This window comes from Lepisosteus oculatus, chromosome 10 (assembly GCF_040954835.1).
Source record: "Lepisosteus oculatus isolate fLepOcu1 chromosome 10, fLepOcu1.hap2, whole genome shotgun sequence".
In the NCBI taxonomy this organism is placed as follows: domain Eukaryota; kingdom Metazoa; phylum Chordata; class Actinopteri; order Semionotiformes; family Lepisosteidae; genus Lepisosteus; species Lepisosteus oculatus.
Genome location: NC_090705.1, coordinates 18,550,675 through 18,568,545, shown reverse-complemented (window position 1 = coordinate 18,568,545; position 17,871 = coordinate 18,550,675). Strand labels below are relative to the sequence as shown.

Genomic DNA, 17,871 nt, shown 5'->3' with positions numbered 1-17,871 from the left:
ACAGATAGAGCCTTAACAATGTTTGGCAAGCTGAGTGGCTTTCTGTTCCTGCCTGTGCCTGCAAAAGGACCATACTCTGCATGGCTCATAGACTTTGGCTTGTGAGCAGAGCCCAGAAGACAGCTGTGCCTTTATAGAAAAAAAAACCCAACATGTTTTAGGAATCTTTTCCAGCCTTTTGGGAGAAACTTGCCAGTTTTTCAAACTTGAGAAGTGGAACGCTGGGATTGTCAAACACTCTAGAAGCACTTCAAAAAATGTAGAAAACATATCCAGTTGTTGTCACTGTTTTAAGTCTTCAGGGCCATGCTGCAGCATAGAAACGGAAGTCAAGTCAAACATGCATTTGAAGCTGGCAGCAATCACAAGGCTTATAACCCTGGCACACTTCTGGCACTGCGCTGTGAGAGCCCTGGATACCACATTAAAGAACGAAAAGAGACCGAACAAAAAGAGCTTCTAAAGCCCATTCTGGCATCATGTCAACCTAAACTAGGCTTAGCAGAGAGAAGAAGTCATGCCACCAATGTAAATAAAATAAAAGTGAAAGTAAGCAGATGGCTTCCCACTGCAGGGCAATTTCTGAGTGACATGCACCAGCAGAGAATAACTTGTGTCCACCAGGGAAATAAATAACAAAAAAAGAGATATTCCTAACCTGACTGTGACATCTGCCTTGACAAATTTCATGCGTGCCACATCCCAACCCAATTCCAAATATAAGTAGTAATGATACCGCAGCATTTAATGGCTAAGTATTGTTTCTGATGAAAGAGCTTCATTCATTTTTTTTAACACCTTGCTCCCCCAAAAGGAGGACAAATGGGTTTACTTCAATACCCACTAGCTTATTTGCCTTTATACTGTAAGTAAAAGTGCTAATGGAGCAGAAATGGGAAAACAAGAGATGAAATTGGAGGAGACAGGTTGGGTCAGGGCTAAGGACTGCTCCACCCTACATGAAGTGCAGATATCCTTAGGAGGCACATTAGTTCTTTAACCAGTGTAAGTGTAGTGCTGTGCTGTCTGTGCTCAGCTATGCTGTTAAAGGTCAAGCCCAAGATTCTTTCAGGAAATAGTTTGATAAAATCATCAGATCAATTTTCTACTAGCAGTCAAATGAAGAAGACTCATAGAATGTTTTGTTAATGTCAAATGAGTAACATATCATTTCCATAAGTACAAGTGGTAGAATATCAATCTTAAGTGCTTGCTGTACCTTCTGTATAACTCTTTTGCTTGATCTAAGATCATATTATTTAGTACAGGATTTAGTACAGTTTTTTCTCAGCCTGAAACTTGCTATCTATTTTTTTTTCCTGGTAAACACCATTGGAACGCTCAAGTTTTTTTGGTTGCCATGGAGACCAGTCTCATCCCAGGCAGCGAGGGGCTGCAGGACCCTGCTGAGCAGACAAGCACACAAGCCAGGAAGCAGCATAAACCGAGAGACAAATCTGAGAGTCTGTACGCAGATTACACTCACACAGAGAGAGGGGACACAAGGCTAAAAAGCAACTTCATCCTCTGCATGGAGCAGCCTGTAGCCTGTCACATCACTTTCTGTAAGCCAGGGACAGGTGGCTCTGGTCCTTGTGTGCTGCAATTTTTTCTGCCTTTCATTTCATCTTGGACCTCAATGACTTAATTGAATCAATTTAGAAATAAAACCACTTGTGTTTTTCCATGTATTACTCAGGTGCTAATTGAAAGGTACTTTTAAAAGCTGCAGGAACCCAGCTGCAAAAGGGATGCCTACCCTTCCTGTATGTCATACATCTGCATAAATAAAAATGGATCTGTCACAGAAGACACTGCTGTCACTGCTTAAAGAGCAGAAGCACCCTGATACATTAGTCCCTAGCTTAATTTAAAACTTGACTGATTCACCGGTATCCTCTGCAAGAAATAAACAAACAATTTATATTTCTAAACTAAAAAAACTTAGAGTATAATTATCTTATTATGGTTTATTAAAGGAACCAAAAGTATTACTCTGGAAAACTGCAGTAGTTTTGCTGCTGGGAACATCCTACACCTGCAAGTCCATGTTGAGAGGGGTTCCCAGTAAGCTTTAACTTAAACTGGAAAAAATCTGTTACATCATGACTTAAGCACTCCGCCATATATGCAAGTCTGCAAAACTGGTTTGCAGTGTCTAATGAGAGACTGCTGGGGTGCAGCTTTATGACTACGGAGAAGATTTGAAGGTCTATAGAATGTGACAACTCCAAACTGCTATAATGACATCACTGCCAATTCTCAGACAGTGCTGTGTGTTAAGGTCACTGTGATCTGTAAAAGAGCCACAGTAAAATGTGAGCCTGAGCAAAACCCATTACACAGACAAAGCCAAGATTCCCAGAAACAGTAGCAAAACAACCTATGCATAGCATCAAGAGTACATTCAGAACCATGGTCAGAAATATAAATAATTATTGATTATTGATATTTTGTGTTTCAGGTCTTGCCGAAGTTTCAAAGATGAGTCCAAATACATCAGCAAATGGATTTGAAAAAGAAAAGGATTGAAGTGAAGGCTTTACTTCCACATTTGTTACCATCAAGGTTTCTACTCTGCAATGCTCTTGTATGGCACAGGATTGCCAGTTTCAAATTGTATTAGCCACTGCCCTAATAGTAAAAGAATGATTGCAGATGTAGTAAGATGTGAATTCTTCCTTTAATAGATTGTTCAGTATTTTGACCTACTGTACTTGCAAAGGATAAATCTTGGGGTCAAGGATTTTGGCATTGAAAGTTGGTCTTTGTGAATATTGGGAAAAGCCTACATTTTAAAAACTATGAAGAATCCTCGCTATGGATCCTTTAAACACCTTTTTTGAAGATCTTTAGGAAGATACACATCATAAGCAGTCAATCTCAAACATCCAGGCATACTTTTTTTGATTCATGTCTTCATTAATATACCCAGCTGAGCAAGTTTTGGAAAATACATTTCAGAAATTATGTTGGCCTTATCTGCATTTTACTTAATAGTCATATGCACATATCCAGAGAGAAAGAAAGAGAAGATTGCCACCGCCCTTTAAGGAACTCAGACAATAAAAATATTAATCACAGCAAAGCTTAAATTTTTAATCAGAATGACTACCTGAATACTGTACTGGCCAGTAATAGGTTTAGATGCTATTTACTTTCATTTAAACTCAATCCTGCAGGCTTTGATTCTAGCACCTCTCTTAATGATCCAATTGAACTAAACCAATAGGTTAATTGGGAAAATATACAGTATAATAGATTTTCCCAGCAAATTCTGAGGTGTTGTGGATTTAAATAGAATGGAGTTGGAAATACATGATCTAAAGCTTAAATTGTGAGTGGCATTCTAAGTTTACATTTTAGAATGTAACCACTAGAGTTTCTATCTACACTTTCAGCGGAAACCATTTTTTTTTCCTAGGAGGTCTCTCAGCACTGAGCATGTCCAGTCTAATATAGCAGAAATGCACAAAGTAAAAAAAAAAGTCTTAGGAATTCCTACATGGTTAGCCCCATCTTTACTGACTCTTAGTAGTTAAGATGGGGCTAACTTGGGGCAGAGCTTAAAGCATAAAGAATAGCTTCTAAGCCAACCTGTGTAAAAGATGCTCCAGGTGGCTGCGTTTTCAAAATTAGACTGAAGACTTACAGTACGTTTCTCTGATTTTCTGGCTTGTTTTCAGGTTCATGAAGGGTTCTGTGAAAACACACAGCAAAATGCACTAATTTAAAGAAATGTTTATTGTTTGAGTGAGATATCTTGTAGAATTTAACTGGAGCTTGTCCAACCCCAGATCTTCCTCCTAATTAAACAAAGCATACCACAACCCAGTCTAGCACAATATTGATATTTTATAGGTTCCAGGACAAATAGAGTTAACTTAATAATACCTACAGAGTTGCAAAGCTAAGGCAACAGGCTAAAATGTGTAAAAGAAGACAACATTTTGGACTTAACTTTCCAGGATGATAAGTTTCCTCTTGCAAGTTAATTGGTGAAGCATAAGAAAGCGTCCTTTCTATTGTAATGGAAGCAATGAATCAGTGTACAAAAACAGGTGCTGTAGTCCTGTAACTTGCAAATCAACCTATTCTTTTCATGCATTACTATACATTTCAATGAAAATTACCCTCTCTCATTTCAACAGAATTCTACCTGTGCACCCACAAATTACTTCCTTTCAACAGCTAGTACAAACTCCATAAAATGTACAAGCACACATTTATTTAAACACCCTTCAAATGAGCAATCACCACATTATACCTTGTTAACATACTGTAAGTTAAGCACATTAGTTAGATTTGCAGGGCACCAACATTTCCAAGGGCAGTAAAAACAGAAAAGAAACAAGAGACCATTTGTCGCAGTGTTTAGTTAATTTAGATACAGTAGTTTAATTGCTGGTAGCTAGTGGATTTAAAGATCATTCTGCTGCTTCTTGAATGAAGCCAGAGTATCTGCTTAATCAAAATGGCTGTATAGTTTGTTCTATACTCCAAAACTTTGTGTAGAGTAGTTCCTCCTGCTTTCCATTCCAAATGCACTGTGATGCAGTTTTCAATGGAGAAGTCTTGTTCGTGTTTCATGGTACTTAAAGCAGACAGATTAAAGTAACACCCTGCACTGCTGCCCACATTCTCCTGGATGGTACTGCTGCACATTCAGTGACAGTTACACTCTGTACCTTATAACTACTTAGCATACTGTGTGTGATAACTAACCCCACTGCAATTTAATGTTGAATAAACACCTCCATTTTATTCCTTCACAGCTAATGTTTTCCATATGTATCTTGATCTTTAGCATTATCTCAACAGTAATACTGTATGTAATCCTTTCCCAGGAGATTTTCTCAGAGCTGGATGTACAGTACCAACAATAACAACTATAGGGGACTTCCCCCAGTATTGTTCAGTTACAATTAAAGTTGCACCTGAATTTTAAAATGCCAGCAGACATTTTTGAGAGTCATCCTTCTATATTTTACAATAAAGTGCTGAAAAAGAATTTTCAGTGAGCATTTGGCACATCTATTATAATTGTATATAATACTTTTTTGTATTCAAAAACGTTATCATCAACAATTCAGCCTTAGACTATGGGTAAGCAACGAGAACTAAACATACATTGTTTCTGCAATGCACTTAAACCCAAACAAAGTAATGAATACTTTTGCAATGAATAGAAATTCCAGTCTTCTCTTCTTTACCCTTCCCGTTGCCAGGGTTCTGGATCCTTGTGAGGACTGCGAGCAACAGGTCTTTCCCCTTCAACTACAGTAGGTCAGTCCTTCTCGGGGTAGAGTGTATGAATGATATCACCAAGAAGTGCACAAACAGGAGAGGAGCTCTTCAATTCTCATGTTGTTCCTGATTCTTTTCAAGCGAAGAATTTTGTCCTTTTTTCAATGAGATAAAAATTTTAGAAAGATTTTAGTAGCAAACAGGTCTTATGTTTTTCTTTCTTAGATTTCATTACAACAGGTAGAAAATCCAAAATGCCACATAAATTCCAGAGTTCAGCTTTCGTCATCAAAAACACACAAGAAAACCAAAAAGCTAAAAAACCCAGAGGTTTTCCTTAATTAAAAAAAAGGAAGCAGGGAAATTTAAAGAGGAAATAGTTTTGTTCTGTAAGCTGTTCAGAAATGTGCTTTTTTTCTTGATGGGACAAATAAAGCCAGGCCTAACTGTCTCTTTCCAAAGGCAGTCTGCTCTGAAGCTTTGCCCTACCCCAGCACAAGATCAGATGGATAAACTATCAATCACCCAAGCAACATTAACTTCTCATAACCAATTAACGTATTACAGGTGTTCAAACAATCAAACAGAACAAGCCTAGGGCAGTTCTTACACTCTTATTAAGACAGTTGATTTTGATAAATTATGATAAATTATTCCACTTTCATAAACCATTAATCCTTTTCATACATTTTCAGGGTGTCTGAGTTGCGGTTCAGATTTGCACATCAATCATCTTGACATTGAATCAGTATGTCCAGAGATTGAAGCCAAACGTTTACACAACCTACCAAAAGTTGGAGCATTTTGCCTTCAGTGTGGAGGGAAATACAGATGTTAGTTTTTATAAAGCTTTTTGTCTCAGTGAACAAGTTGAATAAGATGAATGAGAATGATCATTAAAGTATATTTTCAACTATTTTATTTTAACTAAAGATACACTGATGTTCAAGGTCAAAACACATTTTTATTACAGTTGGTGACAACAAATCTTTTTACACATTTTCTCAGAAGGGAATGTGTTTCAGGAGAGCACAAACAGGTGACTGAGGAATCCAAAATGCCTTATCTTGGCTGTACAGTACATGCAGAAATAACAGAGCAGCCTGAAACTCATTGCATCACAAATAAATCAAACTTATCAAATTAAGGACTTTATTTTTTGGAGGAAGTAATTCAATTAAGACTTTTAACACAAATGTCGTTGCACTGGAATATTCCTCAACTGAAATGTTAATCTAGTAGCACACTTTTCATCAGACCTTATACACTGGGACCCCTGGTGTTCATTCCTGGGCACTGCAGGGATCCATAGAGGCAATTATTAAGATGCCCTCTCTCTGCTCTTCCTTCTCTTGGTGTGCTCTGTACTTTCAGTACCAGGGTTAGGGCTCTGCTGTCCAATGTCTCTTTGTGTCCCTCTCCTTACTCTCGGCATACAGCCAGGTCAGGGTCTTCTCTGGGCAATTGCAGCCCTAAGGATAGAGCAGCATTAGAGCTCAGGTTTGTTATTGCTGTCAGCAACTACTGCTCTCTTGCCCTAAGATATTAAGCTATTACTGTAAATGGTAACTTTTAAGGTCATGATTGGGACAAGCAAAAAGTATCTTAAACCTCATATTAGGAACATATGTTTCATCAAAGTGCCAACATCAAATATGACCATTTTTAATATGGGATATAACAGTACGAATGTCTATGATTATAGTGTTCTCAGATCACTTCATTCCTCCCTTCTGATCCTACGAATTTGTGGTGGATGGATCTAGTCCTAGCTAGATTGTTAATAAGCGATTAAACCCAAATGAGTGGGCTTGACCCAATTGTGATCTGAAAGCTTGCTTAGGATAAAATTAATAAAAATTGCTGGAATACTATATTATTTAAAATACAAATACTGTGTAATACTCAAAACTACAAATGGCTTCTAAAAATATTTTTGTTTTTGGAAAGAATTATTGATCTATTAGTTGTAAATAAATCGTGGCTGTGTGTGCTGTGTTAGAGAAGACATTTCCGGCTCTGTACCGTCTGTTGCTACTACCAGCAAGGTACAGTTTAATCAGTCTGATTATTCAGATTCTTACCTGTTTCTGTGTGAGATGCCTCTTGATCCAGACCAGGACACAGCACAGGAGGTGAAGGAGCCCACTGTGCTCCACACACAGACGGCAGCCTGCCCTCACTGTCTTTGTGGACAAGGGGTCAAGGGTCCTGATCATCTGGGCCCAGCTCTCAGAGCTCTTCCCCACTCCTCACATTCTGGTGGGTCACAGGTCAAGCTTACACCATTCACTTCCTGAGGCTGCCAGTGGGATGCTTTAAGCTGTCAGAAGGAATAATAAAGTTGAATTGATCAAATACAGTAGGAATTTTAATAAAGATTTTAGGAAAATTTGTTCACTGTATGAAATTGAGTTACATAGAGCCACTGGCTCTGGGCTTTTCGCTGGTGGATTCTCCTTATGATCAGTTTCATATGAAGGCCTTTCTAGGCAGCTGAATGACTGCTCATATGGATGAACAAATTATATGATAACCTTTTGTACTGGCTAATATAACCTTAATAATAATATCACATCAGAATATGACTGGTGAAATTATTGTATACTCTATCCCAATCTTAACGAGTCAATAAAGTAGTAATATTTTGGTGCTAAAAAACTTGTTAATTGAACAATAAATTGGAAAGTCATTATGGAATAACTACTGTTTATTTAACTTAAAAAGGAAGGAATTTGTTAGCCCAGTACAATAGATTAGCATTGCCCACTGTTGCCTACCGAGGAGCCTATTAATGAGCTGCCCAGTCTTCTGTCTATCCTTCCTCAGCCTCCACATCTCCTCCTCCTGTCTGATCAGCAGTTTAGCCTCAGTGGGCACCAAGTGGATCTCTGCAGAGATTGGGACCATTAGCAAACTGCCCTCCCCACATTAGAAGCCCAAAAGCTGCCAGTAGGGTCTTCACAGCCTGCATCTTCTCACTATGATAGCCAGACACTACAGTAAATGCCTAGTTCATCAGTAGCTTGTTCTTGTGAAAGACTGGAACCTTGATGCTAAGGGTTCTAATGACATCACAGAAGGCCACTTGTGATGCAACATGTGACATCAGTTCATGAGTATTAATATTTTTTCAAAATACATGTATGCAAAATGTAATACACTACAGTAGTACTAATCAAAATATCTGCCAGTTTTCCAGATACAAACTAGGTACATTTTAGCATGAACCACACCAAGGACAACTTTACTGATTTCCCCAACAATGGAATTCTAGTTTAGTACATATCCATTCACAGACATCAGTTACCATCAGTCCTACATTTTCTAATGTTATTTTAAAAAACTAAGGTAGTAAAAATTACAACAACAAAATAATATTATTAACAATAATACTATTTAAATAATTTCAACTTTAACCATTAAACCTTTTATTTCACATTTCTATAAATAATATATTTACCCCTTGATTGGTCTAATAAGGTGCCATCTTAATTTTTACTATTTTCTTACTGTAAATACATCTTATTGAATGTCACGATCAGACTAGAAAATGACAATGATGGTCATTGCAATGCTGGTAAAAATGAAATGATAGATTTCTGTTTTAATATTTTTTGTTAAAATACTGAGAAAGCAGAATAAAGCAAATAAAATACAAATATACTAAAGATGCAAATTAACAATACAAAAAAAAGGAACTCACAATATAAAAAATAAGAAGAAAAGAGCAGAAGATAACAGAAAACACCTGAAATTGCTGTCAGTTTTTTCACCAGCAAAATACAACCTAGATTAATTTACTTTTATAAAGTCTGCAAAACGAGTGCAATCAGATGCAATTAAAAGGAATCTCAGCACTCATCCCACCTTGACAAATAGAGTTTCTGGTTGCATTTAGACCTGCAAACAGAATATATTGTGCCTGGACTCTGGAATTATTACTGAGAAAAAGCAGTCAAAAGCTCAGGGATACAGTCATCCCAGTTAAATCTGAAAGCGCATTAGTAATTTAGACCCAAAAGTGCTTTATCACAGGACACTCCCAAAATATGAGTAGGTTTGTACAAGGTACACCTTGAGTGACTGTGAGGGAAATGGGAGGGGACTGATTTTTTACATGAAAATCATTTAGATTAGGAATTAGATCCCTTCTGTTGGCTGTTGAAACATTAAGATCAGACACAGGAAGCGAAGAATTTAAAACAGTGTCCCATGGCAACCAATAAGTACAGAGAGCTGAGTGGAGACACATAAAATAGAGAAAGTCTCCACTCAATTCTGATACATGCGCAGTCTGCAAAACAAGAGTTTCTTCATCATTAAAAACACCAGCCTTTCTTTTCAAAATAGTTTCTTGAAGTCTAAATGTGACCTGAGCCCTGTAATGTATGGCCACCCCTCATAACATTTTTCTTTAGCAAAATGAAAACAGATGTAGAATTTCTCCAGCCAAAACTCCCTTGTGACTTAATGTGCAGTGTCATTGTTGTAAGAGGCTTTACTAAGTATTTGGTTGTACTTGGTTAAAACAAAAAAAAAACAGCATGTTTGTGGGTCCCTCACAACCAGGTCTGGGAACTCCTTTTTTAAAAGATGCCATCTTGAGCATGAGAACCACAAGACAAACTGTTTAATTCCTTCCATGACTGTACACCTCAGGCTGAGCATTTGCTGTCTCGGGAGACATGTGGTAGTGTACTGCAGAACCCAGTCATGGTGAGCTTGGGCTCTCCTTAATGCTTTCCCTTTGCTTCCTCATTCTGACATCTTTGGATATTAGTGCTGAGATCTTTCCCAGATACTTCTCCCCTATCTTGTTCAGTTAAAGGCCATACTCAGTATAAATATATGCCACGGACACTAATCTTGAATCCAAGCCAATGGATCTGGGATATGTACTGTACACTTGGAGTCTGCTTATGGAAATTTTATTCTATTGAATATTAAGTCTAAGCTCCATCTTTTCATATATTGTACATCATGTTGAAAACAATCTGGAAAATCAAACTGTGACACAATTAGCATACAGGTGTTTAGTGAGTCTATAAGTCTTATGTTGAATTTACCATCTGATCAGTAGGTCAGCTGTGCTCCAGAAAAGAGCTTGTATGTTTTCAAATGGCGCACAGCAGAAAAAAAAACAATGAAAATAGGGCTGGTGTATGAAACACCCTTGGTTGACTCGTGTTTTGAATTCAAAACTATTGAGGACTACTGCATGCATAACATTATGAAGAAGGCAAAAGATGCTTATACTGTAAGTATTGAAGGGCTTCCGACATTTAGGAGGAAGTTCATTTCTAACATGACTTTCATAGCCTCCTTAGCTAGTTGAGTTCAAAGCTCATCTCTAATTTGGCATTGTTGGATACTGTTATTGAGCTGAACGGTACATATTGACAATGAGTGTGCCTCTACTGATCCTGTAGAAGCACCTTTCACACTAGGGTGAGCTTACTATGACTATTACTGCTTGGATCCAAAACTCTACTGTTAATGCTTGCTGTTAATAATGGGAACCTACCCAAAGCGAGAAAACATGCTTTACTTATTAACTGCCTCGGAGCAGAAGAACAGCATATTTGTGATACTTTGCTTTCAGCTCATGAAAAATATGAAACTGCTCTTAATGCACTAAAGAACGTTGTTGCATGGAATGTGTACAGTATGTGGTTGCTGAATGTTATAATTTTGCTAGCGCGGGCAGTGAAATAATGACAGAGCTACGGAGTACTGTATGTTACAGCTTTGCGAGAAATGCTTGTTTCATGTAATCTGGAGATCTTACAGATGCAATGATCTGAGATCAGTTTGTAGAAAAAAACACATTTTCTCCAATCAGAGATACTGTTTTTAGAAACTGAGCTAACGCTTGCAAAAGCTAGTACAATGGCAAGCTAGATTGAATCAGCAGTGGTGGAGGCACAAACATTGAATCAGGGTACCGTACAAGCCATGAATCCTGCACAGAGGCCTGATAAATTATGCTCACAGAACAATTAGAATAAAAATAGAACAAGATTGCCTATACAAATGTCCATAGCTGTGAATACCCAGAAAAAGACACATTTCAGTGTGGATCAACACAGCACACTGCAAATTATGCTGGATGCCCTGCAAAAGATGCACAGTGTCATAAGTGTAAGACAAAAGGACATTTTGTGAAAATCTGCTACAGTTTGCCTTCCAGAGAATTATATAAAGTAATTACTCCTAAAGTGACTGACTTTAGCATGAAAAAAACAAGTATCTACATTCCAGAAAAGGTTATGTCCCGTTACTGTACTGCATCTGAAGAAATGGCATACTGTATTCACTTAACTTGATGTATGATACAAGGTCAACTGTTTCCATACTACCAGAGTCTCTCTGCTTGAATTACAGTACTTTGTAGCATATTTAAGGTATCCATTTTCTTTGGTTGGTTTACTTCATGTGACTAAATTATGAGTCAAACTGAGCATACTGATTTTTATAATATAAACAAAGACACTTCTATATTAGGCAGATATAGTTTTATTGCGTTGAACATTTAGTTAGTGAATGGTTGCAATACTACCTAATTTTTCCTCCATGCAACCAGTGTCAACAATTTCATCACTCAGTAATGTAACTTTTGCTGTGCACATGGTTTTGTGCTTAAACTAAAAATAGGTTCCGATTTGAACCAGTCCACTAGAATCAGTAAGAGATTAAGTTTCTCAGGAGCTAAAACTAGTGGAACAGGATATAATTGAGAAAATTGAGTCTTCTGAATTGTTTCACCGATTGTGGTGATGATGAAGAAAACAGAAGGTAACAACTGTTGTTATTGGGCAGTCATAAACCACGAGAGGCCAGAGTATTCCTGTTACGATCCTGTGTTGGTAACACCTAGCTTTGTGACTCTTCTTCTCCAGTTCTGAACCAGATGCTATTATCCACTCTCCCTTTCTTTAGCTCCAGACTCCTGGATTTACTGGCCTTACAAGTCATCCTGGTCCACTTAATAAACTCTTCCACCATCCATTTCCCTTGCCTGATTGTGTCATTATTGTCATGTCACCCCTAAAGGCTGTTGGTTGTACTTTTTATTTCATCATTAGTCCTCAGCTTGTTCTTCCAGCTTACTCCAGAAGCAGATGTAATTCTGCAGCAAACAAGTTAAGAGATTGTGCAGCCAGTCCCAATCAGCCGCACGAGTCTCTTTCTCTTGAACCTTATCCTGAATCCATCAATGTAATTCTTCAGAATCACATGGATTTTGCAGGGCATGTGATATTTCTTGAGAATTGTGAAAACTATCTGGTGTGAAATGGAGCCAAGTGCATTGGTCTAATCTAGCCATAAGACTGCCAGATTTCCATTGAGCTCCTTCATCGCTTGATGATTTGGCTAATGCACTATTATGTTCTAGGCAGCCTGATATTCCTGGTATTCTGCCATTTTGTGATGTTATATCTATATACTGATTTTCCAGCATGTACTGGGTCATTCTACTGGTGATAAAAGCTAGGAAGATCTTTTCTTCCATGTGAAGGAGAGAGATAGTCCCTGTTTTTTTGGACTTCCATTACAGTGAAGCACTCCTGTGCAGTTTTCCAGCTCTATGGAATCTTCCCTTTCCTTCATATCATTCTCAAAAGCTGCTAGATCCTTGTTTTCAGTCTCATTTGGTTCTGCCATATCAAATTCCATTTGTGGCATAAGAGAGCTTAAGAGCTATTCCTGCTCTCCCAGGGCCTGCTCCCTTAATGGATTGCTATACATCTTCTTCAAATACACCTCTACCTTTGGCTTTGAGCACTTCAGATTCCTACTTTTCTTGTGCTGTAATAATCTTGTCGCAAATTTGTTGGGGTTTGATGTAAACTCTGCCCTTTTCCTGGATTGCACCTTCCTGTGATTTTCTGCATGCTGAGCTGCACAGTTGTTTATTGAGTGGGTCTCCCAGCTCCTTCAGGCTTTGCTTCTCCTTTTCCCGTGCTCTGTGATAATGTTTCTGAGCTGCCTGAGGTCTTCCATTATGGCTTTAATTCCCCACTGACTCCAGCTGGCCAGTTCCATTACAGGTGCTGCCTTCTTGCTCTGTATTCCAAATCTTTCACAGCCCATATTGTATACCATGGTTATCAGTGCTTCTTGCTTCTTCTATACTTCACTGGCAAACATGTTTTTCTATACAGTGCCTATGTTCATATTGGATTGGGCCCACTTGAGCCACTCAATAGCTTTGGGCCACTGCACTCTCTGTTTCCTCTGGGGCATGCCCTGTTCTTGCCTGGATCTTTCAGCGCTCAGACCTTTGGTACTCTTCACTTCCATTTCTACCATCTTCTTGAGGACCCTGTCTCTACGATTTGTCTCTTGGCTTGGGTCCTCCCTTGTCTTGTTGTGTGTTTGAACCATTTGCCCGTAGACTTCCTGTTCTCAATATTTCTATCTCTGAAGAAAGATTCACATTCTGCTGAAACAAACTGAACAATTGTCTGAAATTAATTCTTTAGGAATGCCTGCTGTGCTAAAATTGAGAGAATTCATAAATCAGTAGCAGATGTGACTTGTGAGGTAAAATCAGTTTATAACTATTTACTACAATTATCAGAGTAATAGCAAAACAACAGTCAAAAGGTCCCACAATGCCACATTTTACAATATGCAAGTTTGTCCCTTGAACAATCAGGACAAGGTGTTGTCATGCAATCGATACATTTAACAAGAGTGAATGGCATCTTATACTTGTCCAGCCCACCGGTATAAATCTTGTAGTCTTTGTTTTGTTTCTACAATTCTTTGATGACTGATCATATTCAAGAGATAGATAGATAATACTTTATTAATCCCGTAGGGAAATTGATGAAAGACTGCCTTGCAAATACAAATATTCTGAAGTAGGCTCAAAGGTTTGGATTCACTTCCTTTTTCACACAGTTGGATATGTCCTAGATACATACTGTAAGACAGTACTTCTGCTTTAATAGTAGTTTGAAGGGCATTTGTACTGTAAATGAAACTACTGCTGTGTTATCTTCAGGCATGCAATCTGCAGTTCAATACAGTAGGTAATGGTAAAGGAAATAAACAGTTGGTTGCAAAGCTTTCTGAACTTGGTTGGTTTGTATTGAATTGTGTAATTGAAAGACTGTAACCAAGCTGACCATTTGGCAATGCATATCCCCCCTCTTCCTAACCTTAGTTATAAAAAGTGTGCTCAACAGGCTACAGTCTGTTTGCAAAGTAAACTCTCATCCCCACAGGTAAGCTCTACATTTTTCTCCAGACATGCAGGAGCTTTTTTCCTGCATAGTGAAATACTTTTAATTCTACTTTGGCAAGTGTTCTGCATTGCAAATGTATTGTAATGGTTCTGTCTTTCATCTGGATAATATTGAATAAAAACGGCACCTATTGTAGATAGTCCAAAGCATTGGTTGTAACAATAGTGCATAATGCAGGATCAAACAGTATTAGAGTTGGACCATTCACAATCAACTGTTTTACTTTGTAGATTAGCTTTTGAATGGGTAAGGCATTAAGTTTAACAAAATAGTGCTCTCAAGGGATCCATGATGGAAGCATATTTAGGTATGAACTTGACATATTCATAAAAGGAACAAGTAATAGGTTTATTCCATGCTGAAAAAGAAGAAAGAAAACAACGTTTTGGCCATGGAGCCTTCTTTAGGTGTGAGCACCTAATAAACCTATTATTTGTACCTTTGCAGCCAATGCATGCTGACGCAGCTACCCACTTGAACTACATATTCATAAAAGTATGACCTAAGAAGGAATGTAATGTTTGTAAATCAGTAGATGTAGTAACCTGTGAAAGATCCCCCTCCCTGATAGTGTGGCATATGAACCGAAACTGTGTATAGTTCCCCCGATAAACCTGACACTGCTTGATAGCAGTAGCAGGAGCCTCACTTTATCAGTGGGACTGATATTGTTCCAGATCACTTTGGCATTGCAATTGATTAATTGGCAATTGAAGTTGAAGTTACACTGGTAGCTGTGATTACCCCATAATGTGTTCTGATAGTTAGTACAGTGTGGCAATTGCTAACTGTGTCAAATTTGCAGATGGCTTAAAAATAGAGGAATAAACAATTTAGGTAGAGCAAAGTCATTATTAAGACACAGTATCCAGGACCTAGTATATTTCATACAGGTACTGTAGTTATACAGTAACATTAAAACAAAACAAAGAAAGGGATTTATCAAAGTAACAAATATTTTCCTAAAAGTGAAATATTTCTTTATAAGAATAAAGAAACTAAGAAGCAGAGTTAAACTTTTAAGTTTAAGATCTTATGCTGCACCTCCTAGTGTTCACTTCTGGGTACTGCAGTTATCCACAGTGTGAAGCTATGAAGATGCCTTGCCTCTCCTCTTCCTCTTCCTCTTCTTGGTGTGCTCTGTGAGATCAGTGTAAGGGACAGGGCTCTGCTGTTTGATTGTGTTTTTGGTGTCTCTCTGTTTGTCATCGTTCTGGAAACAGTCATGGCAGGGCATCACTGCAGCTCCTAGAGCCCAGCCCTGAGAAGAGAATATTACAGCCCAGGATATATTATAATAGGTGGAAAAGCAATCACAATATAAATGTAGCTTTGGAATATTCAGGATAAGAGGCACTTCTTAACACAGTGAATTCTACATGTTCTCTGCTACATTCTTGTAATTGGTCCAATGACATCCTTTAAGAAACAGTTTGATTAAATAATGTGATCATTAAACTACAAGCAACCAAAATATATGATCGACAGAATGCCTTATCTTTCTCACATCTTCTCATTAAACTACGAAATTACAATATTTATAACCATTATGTTTAGGAGAGACAACATCTTTTTAATGTGATTAAATGCATCCATATTGCTGTTCCATACAATTTGATATGCCAGTTTAATAACCTTGAATGGTAAAATTTCAGACAGTTTCTGCAGTGAGTGAGGAACTTTGATGATGGACGAAGTCTTAATCAACTTAACCAGCCACATGCTGATATTTACTGAAGAGAACAACATTATTGTTTAACAATATTTGCTTTAATCAGACAGTCATATTCAAAACCTCTACTCAAATATTAAACACTTATTGCTTTCGGCATGGTAGTGCTGTACTCAGATTTGGTAATATAAATAACTGTGTTGGCTGTATTAGCAGTGACAGTTCTTAGCCTCCTACTGTACTGTAGTTTTCTTTTCCCAGTGGATAAAGCATTTTTACCACAGTCTGACCATACAGACTCTAACCTATTTCTGTGTGAGACGCCTCTTGATCCAGACCAGGACACAGCACAGAAGGTGAAGGAGCCCACTGTGCTCCACACACAGACGGCAGCCTGCCCTCACTGTCTCTGTGGACAAGGGGTCCAGGGTCCTGATCATCTGGAGAGAAACTGCGGAGTCAGAGATCAAGTGGAACCTGTTGTGCTGATAGAAATATCAAACAAAAGTTGAACTTATCAAAAAGAAAAAAAATACTGTATATATTTGTATGTATGCATGGGGGTTAAATAACATATTGTAATAACCACTACATTTTATTGTAGTGGTTATTGCAAGAAGATCAACCCCAGATGAGAAATGGAGTGACTGCAGTTACCTTATGGAGTTTATTTAACTAAAGTTTGGGAAGGATGACAACAACCACACTTAATCATTCCCAGACGTCAGCGATTAGCAATCACTCCCTTCATCCTTCCCCCACCGAACACTATAAATACCAAATGCGATATCTCTCTCCCTCGCATGCGACTTTTGCATCCCACCTCCACCCCCAACTCCACCTCCACCTCTGCAGCTACCCCTTGGTTACTTTGCTGGGGGGTCCTGGCCTCCTCATCCTATGGCCAGGAGGTCGGCCCTCAGCCAAGCGGGTTCAGCCAAATATTCACTCCACAATAGTTCATTACGCTTTGATTTTGGGCGTTGTCGTTCCTCGTGAATTGCTTATGGCTTGTCGGTCACAATGACAAATAAGTAAAACAGGTCAGGATACAAACTTGACAATACAAAATTTACAGTATACAAACTTGAAGTCAAAATCACATAACCAGCCAATCACTCTTACTGTATGTTGGGTTTATATTAAATATAGAGCTCAAGGCACACTCCAGTAGTTTTCATGTTTATAAAGAAAAGGGGTGTATCCTGTTGCCTACCAATTTGTCCTCAGGGACCTGGGCAGTTTACTGTCTGGTTATCCCCAGCCTCCACAGCTCCTCCTCATGTCTGGTCAGCAGTTCAGCCTCAGTGGGCACCAAGCAGAGCTCTGCAGAGATTGGGGCCCTCTTTTCATTAGCAAACTGCTCTCCCCATACAAGGAGTCCAAAAGCTGCCAATATAGTCTTCATTCCTTGCTTCTTCTCTCTGCAAAAGCCAAACATTTAATGCCCTGTTACCCACTTGGTTTGTGCTTTTGAAAGATTAGAACCTTGATGTCAGGGGTTCTGATGACATCACAAGAGGTCTCAATTGTGATGTAATATGGTGACATTTTCACAGTAATGTTTGCTAAGCTATATTTAAAGAGAGCATCACATACATTTCTTTGAATTACACTGGTAAAAACAAGACTATAAGTAACAGAGGAGACAAGTCATATTACCTTCATTTATTTTCAAAGATTGGTTCCAGT

At 38.3% G+C, this 17,871-nt stretch overlaps 1 long non-coding RNA gene across 3 annotated transcripts; it reads right to left on the bottom strand.

Annotated features, from left to right (window-relative positions):
• Positions 1 to 2,912: 2,912 nt before the first annotated feature.
• Positions 2,913 to 17,619, bottom strand: LOC107078583 (uncharacterized). Of its 3 annotated transcripts, XR_001479542.2 has the most exons (8): positions 17,396 to 17,619; positions 16,485 to 16,619; positions 15,552 to 15,768; positions 8,028 to 8,138; positions 7,332 to 7,570; positions 6,507 to 6,719; positions 5,214 to 5,402; positions 2,913 to 3,700 (listed from the first exon to the last, which is right to left on the bottom strand). It is a non-coding gene; the product is annotated as an uncharacterized lncRNA (long non-coding RNA). The 3 variants fall into 3 exon arrangements; XR_001479541.2 differs by lacking the exons at positions 2,913 to 3,700; positions 5,214 to 5,402 and having other exon boundaries at positions 6,192 to 6,719; positions 16,485 to 16,664; XR_001479540.2 differs by lacking the exons at positions 2,913 to 3,700; positions 5,214 to 5,402 and having other exon boundaries at positions 6,192 to 6,719.
• Between the last annotated feature and the right edge of the window lie 252 nt (positions 17,620 to 17,871).